The following is a 6,044-nucleotide window of genomic DNA, read 5'->3' as shown; positions in this document are numbered from 1 at the left end:
AATAAGAGTCCAACATCTGATTCAGATCTGCTGTTAGACAAACAGTTCTTGTCTATTACTCTACACAAGCAGCCGACACTGAGCTTTACAGCAGATCTGCACAACAACCACGGTCCAAAAACATGGTGGACAGAAAAGTATTAGTATTAAAACATTGAGATTAATTTGGTCAATGACAGTTTAGGGCAGAATTAGTCAGACGGTCAGTTCTACCCACAAGCTGGGTGTTTTAGTTTGATCACAAGTTCAGTTATTGGTCTGTACAGTGTTTGTCCAGCAGAGGAGCAGCAGTTACCAATGTAAGATTGGTCAGTAGGGGACAGATTTACCAGTGGTCAGCTATTCTGTTGCTTTCCACAGTATGTTATTATCCAGTTTTTCTGATCAACCACTATTTAAACATCAATATCATGGAAACCAACAGCAGCCTAAACTGGGTTGGTCAGTGACGTACCAGTGGTCAAATGATGACAAACTTAAGTAAATACAGTAGATCTGTAAACATGTCACTACTCAAAATTCCTCAAAGTTTTAATTCCTCGTGTTTAATCTGGAAGATCTTGACAGAAACTGAGCATCTTTTTGTTTCAGATTGGTGATGAACTGATGCCACCTAGTGGAGAAATCACACAGTTACAATAGAGTATCTCATTAACCCCTCCTTTCTCAAAGCCCCTCCTCCTCTACACTCCCTCCACCTGTTGGAGGAAGTGAATCTCATAGTGTCCCTCTGATCTTTCTTCACTCTGCATTCACTCCACTCAGAGACTCCAACGAGAAGCTGTTCAACACTGACTGGATGGTTCTGGATCCTGAGGTGTGATTTCTGAAAGGAGCTGAAACTCACTCAGTGGGATAAAGGTCTACAGCGGCTGATTCTCCACCATGCTGCTCTGATCATCACAGACGTCCTGAAAGTGAAAGTGAAGTTTGGACTGAAGGAGCCATTACAGAGAAGCAGCACAGCAGCAGTTGGAGGACATGGCTGCTAGAACCCCTCTTTCAGAAGAAGAGCTTTCCTGTCCTGTGTGCTGTGAGATCTTCAGGGATCCTGTTGTTCTGTCCTGTAGCCACAGTGTATGTAGAACCTGTCTGCAGATGTTCTGGGAGACTAAGGGGTCTCGAGAATGTCCACTTTGTAGGAGAAGATCCTCTAAAGACAAACCTCCTACTAACCTGGTACTGAAAAACATCTGTGAGGCTTTTCTAGAGAGCAGGAGTCAGAGATCTTCAGCAGGGTCTGAGGTGGTCTGCAGTCTGCACAATGAGAAACTCAAGCTCTTCTGTTTGGTCGATCAGCAGCCGGTGTGTTTGGTGTGTCGGGATTCAAGGAAACACAAAACTCATGACTGCTGTCCAGTAGATGAAGCTGTGGCTGACCTTAAGGTAGGAGATTTCTTCTAGAGCTTCCATTTCTAAACTCTAGAAAGTCTTTCTCAGTTCAGAAGCAGATCAACCTGTTCTTTGTGTTGGAGGTGAAGTCTGTCAGTGGGAGTGGTTTCAGAGCAACAGCAAACAGCATGAGTGAATTATCAGTCTGTAGATATTATATTTAATTCAGGTTTATACTGAATAGAGCTTTTACACTGGCTGTAAACTTTACAGCTTTGTAGAAATTCAGGTCTGAGCCTCCAAGAGCAACAGATACACAGGTGGACAAATTTGTTGGTACTCCTCGGTTAATGAAAAAAAACAAAACCACAATGGTCACAGAAATAACTTGAATCTGACAAAAGTAATAATAAATAAAATTGCTGTGAAAATTAACCAATGAAAGTCAGACATTATTTTTCATCCATGCTTAAACAGAATTATTAAAAAAATAAACTCATAAAACAGGCCTGGGCAGAAATGATGGTACCATTGAATTAATATTTTGTTGCACAACTTTTTGAGGCAATCAAACGATTCCTGTAACTGTCAATGAGACTTCTTTACCTCTCAGCAGGTATTTTGGCCCACTCCTCATGAGCAAACTGCTTAAGTTGTCTCAGGTTTGAAGTGTACCTATTCCAGACGTCAAGTTTCAGCTCCTTCCAAAGATGCTCAATAGGAATTAGGTCAGGGCTCATAGAAGGCCACTTCAGAATAGTCCAATGTTTTCCTCTTAGCCATTCTTCTGTGTTTTTAGTTATGTGTTTTGGATCATTATCCTGTTGCAAGACCCATGACCTGCAACGGAGACCAAGCTTTCTGACATTTGGCAGCACATTTCTCTCTAGAATCCCTTGATAGTCTTGAGATTTCATTGTACCTTGCACAGATTCAAGACCCCCTGTGCCAGATGCAGCAAAGCAGCCCCAGAACATAACAGAGCCTCCTTCATGTTTCACAGTAGGGACAGTGTATTTTTCTTGATATACTTCATTTTTCTGTCTGTGAACATAGAGCAGATGTGCCTAGGCAAAAAGTGTGGTTGCAGTGAGTTCCAGACTTCACCCAAACTAGGACTGACAACCTAATAACCAATCAATTACCAATCAGCTTCACCTTCATCTCAAATTGAAATGACCCAGGATGGTCAATCACTTTTTATTTGGGCTAGTGATATCTTAGGCTCCACCCATAGACTCTCCACTATATGTTAGACTGCTAGCAAATATCTAAAGTAAGTGGACACGGTAAACAGCAGAATTCACTCAGCTGAGCTGTTGGGTCTGTTTTACAGACTAAACTCCAGACTGCTTTGGAGCCTCTACAGAAGAACCTGAAGGTCTTAGAGGAAGCTAAAGAAGACTTTGACCGAACAGCAGCCCACATTCAGGTGATCCATCATCTGGTCATGTTTGTGATGAGTGTCCACTTATCCTGTAGGAGGTAAAAGCTTGTAGAACATCTGTTAGAGGTGGTGTTTCCTAATGGTCTCTCATTCCAGACGCAGGCCCAGCACACAGGGAGGCAGATAAAGGAGGAGTTTGAGAAGCTTCACCAGTTTCTGAGAGATGAAGAAGCAGCAAGGATAGCTGCACTGAAGGAGGAAGAGGAGCAGAAGAGTCAGATGATGAGGAGGAAGATTGAGGAGATGAATGGAGAAATATCATCTCTTTCAGACACAATCAGAACAATAGAGAAGGAGATGGAAGCTGAGGACGTTCAGTTCTTACAAGTAAGAGTCTCTTTACCATCTCTCTCTCTCTCTCTCTCTCTCTCTCTCTCTCTCTCTCTCTCTTACTGGTGTGTGTTTGATCAGTGTGGTTCGGGACTTTAGACATGAATTTCTTCCTCAATTTCATCTGAAATCCACCTGAAAAGACTCTTCATTTTTAAAGCTGTTCTCTTTCTTTCTCCTCTCAGAACTTCAAGTCTACAGAGAAACAGTAAAGTCAGTGTCAGATCACCCATTTTATCTACTGTTCAAATACTGACTCCATTTAAATCCACAGTCTATTGGACTGATTGTAAATATGAGTGTATTGTAATGGAATGAAGGTGAAGAAGGATTGTGGGTTAATGTTGGAGGAAGGAGAACAGCAGCAGAAATATTGATTTGACAGAAACAACAGAATTATTGATTGGAGGCAATAAATGGAATCAAATATTGATGATTAGGTCAATAAATGACAGGCTGTGAACTTTATACAGTGAAATCTTCTACTTTCAGAGTTCAGCGCTCACCAAAGCTTCCAGAGAAGACATCAGGAGCTCTGATCAATGTAGCCAAACACCTTTCCAACCTGAAGTTCAGAGTGTGGGGAGAAGATGCAGGAGATTGTGCAGTACAGTAAGTCGTGTTCCTCTCAGGGTTGATGCAGATGTTCTGGGTCTCCATGTTTCTCTACATTGATCTGCAGGATCTAATTCAGGAGTCAGTTTCAGAGTCAGCATGTCTGAAAATGTTCAACCATGTCCAGATCAGATCTGCCACTGGACTGTAAAACACCATTCACTACTGAACATCCCTTTTAGTGCTGCACTGAACTGGAGCTCCAGACTTAGTCCAGGATTAAAGTTGATCTGTGATCTGGAATCTTCCTCTAAAGCTGTTTTTACTCAAAGTGAAGGAAACAGTCTGTAGAGGTAAACCAGTTACAGAAATGGGAGAAAAACATGATGTTTCATTTGGTTCTCTCTCCTCAGCTCCTGTTTCTCTGGACCCCAACACTGCACACCCACACCTCCACCTGTCTGATGATCTCACTGCTGTAGAAAACAGAGACCAGAGAGATCATCAGTTCCTGATAATCCAGAGAGATTTGATAAGTATTGGTGTGTTCTGGGTTCAGAGGGTTTTAACTCAGGGACACACTGCTGGGACGTCCAGGTTGGAGAAAGTGATGACTGGGCACTGGGTTTGATCCCAGAATCTGTAAACAAGAAAGGGAGACTGTTTCAGGGATTCAGTGTTGAGGTCTGAGCTACTGGAAAAGCAGTAATAAATACTGGACAAGCTGCCCAGGAGAGTCAGTTCACTTCCTCACCCCTAAAGAGAAGCTGCAGAGGGTCAGAGTGCAGCTGGACTGGGACAGGGGGAAAGTGACCTTCACTGATCTTCTAACCAACACACACCTGCACACTATAACACACACTTTCACTGAGAGAGTTTTACCTCTTTTCTGTACTGGGTCTGTTTGTCCTCTGAGGATCTTACCAGTGAAGACGTCAGTAACAGTGGAACAGCACAGGTAAAGTTCACACTGCTCAGAATGAACATTTCTACAGGTAGTGAACAGGTTTATGAATTATCATCAGAACAATGTCATTAATGGATATTTTAAATAATGTATCTGTACCATTACATCCTAACATGTGTGTGTAAATAAAATGATGATTTTAAGAGTCATAGAGTGACTCCTGATATCATTCCATCATTAGAAACATTAGTGGAGTGAGATTTCACTCATTTTCAGACTGGATTTGATTTCTCTATCATTCTGCATTTTTCTCCTCATCAGATCTTTAATCTCTGCTTTGGTTCAGAGGTGATTTTATTACTGTGGGAAAGAATCTGCATTATATTACAAACTGTTAAAGTAAAGGTGTGACTTCTGAGCCCTCATCTAAATGCTCACACCTGCTTTGCATTTCTAATCATCAGCCACTTTGGATAAAAGTGTGCTGTAAAGGCTGCTGGAAGAGAGTCTTCTTGAAGGGAATCACAGATTCTAAATGAAAGCTCCTCAAGTGGTGAAGCACTAGTGAAGGCCAAGGAAGCGTACATAGAAGCCATGTGAAGAAGACACATACCAGAAGAGCCAAATCCAGAGCTCAAATCAAAAGAAGACAACCAGAGCTGGTCACTATTTAAAAAAGCAGGGCACACCTGATCAAGAAATACCTGTCAGTCACACATTCCAACATTCTTGCTTTCTCAGAATTGGGAGCGGTATGTTCTAAGCTGTTCAACACATTGAGGTGAGGATATAAAAACTGGAAATCTTATATATCGTCTCATTCGTTTTTTAAATTTTTTTATTTGTCCCCAATTTTCCTCCGGAATTTAATATAGCCAGTAATCCAACCCATTCTCATTAGTAGTCTCCCCCATCATGTGTAATGATGGTGAGGACTGAGACATGCCTCCTCCAACACATGCGCAAGTCACCGCCTCTTTTGCAACTTTCGACAATGCAACGCCACCAACCCACTAAGAGGAAAGCACCGGGTGCCCGGCTCTGATACATCGGCTAGCAGATGCACTGAACACACTGAAGTGATGTGGGAAGACAGAGAGAGAGAGAGCCATATAGCAACCCAGAGAGAGAAAGGCTAATTGTGCTCTTTCAGGCTCCCACTGCTGATGGCAGGCAGCATGACCCGGGATCCGAACCAATGCTCATCCTCATCTTCTGATTTCAAACCCAAATGTCTTCAGTGTCTCTCTGTGATCTTTCCAGTTGTTTTGGTTTTTAATGTGGAAAATTAAATGTTTTTCATTCATGCTTTTAATATGTGATGAAAACCAGTGTATGGACAAATTCATTAACCCTGATTGATCAAATAATAATAATAATAAATGATCGCTACAAGAAAATGATATTGAAGAGGTTTGAGGGGGAAACAGCATTAATGTTGAGTTAATGTTTAGTGGGTCAGATATTATATGT

At 41.8% G+C, this 6,044-nt stretch overlaps 1 pseudogene; it reads left to right on the top strand.

Annotated features, from left to right (window-relative positions):
* Positions 1-656: 656 nt before the first annotated feature.
* LOC140534882 (E3 ubiquitin-protein ligase TRIM35-like) lies at positions 657-4,972 on the top strand (annotated as a pseudogene).
* The last annotated feature ends 1,072 nt before the right edge of the window (positions 4,973-6,044 follow it).

The sequence above is a fragment of the Salminus brasiliensis genome, chromosome 14, assembly GCF_030463535.1.
Source record: "Salminus brasiliensis chromosome 14, fSalBra1.hap2, whole genome shotgun sequence".
NCBI lineage: Eukaryota > Metazoa > Chordata > Actinopteri > Characiformes > Bryconidae > Salminus > Salminus brasiliensis.
This window is presented reverse-complemented; position numbering and strand designations above follow the sequence as displayed.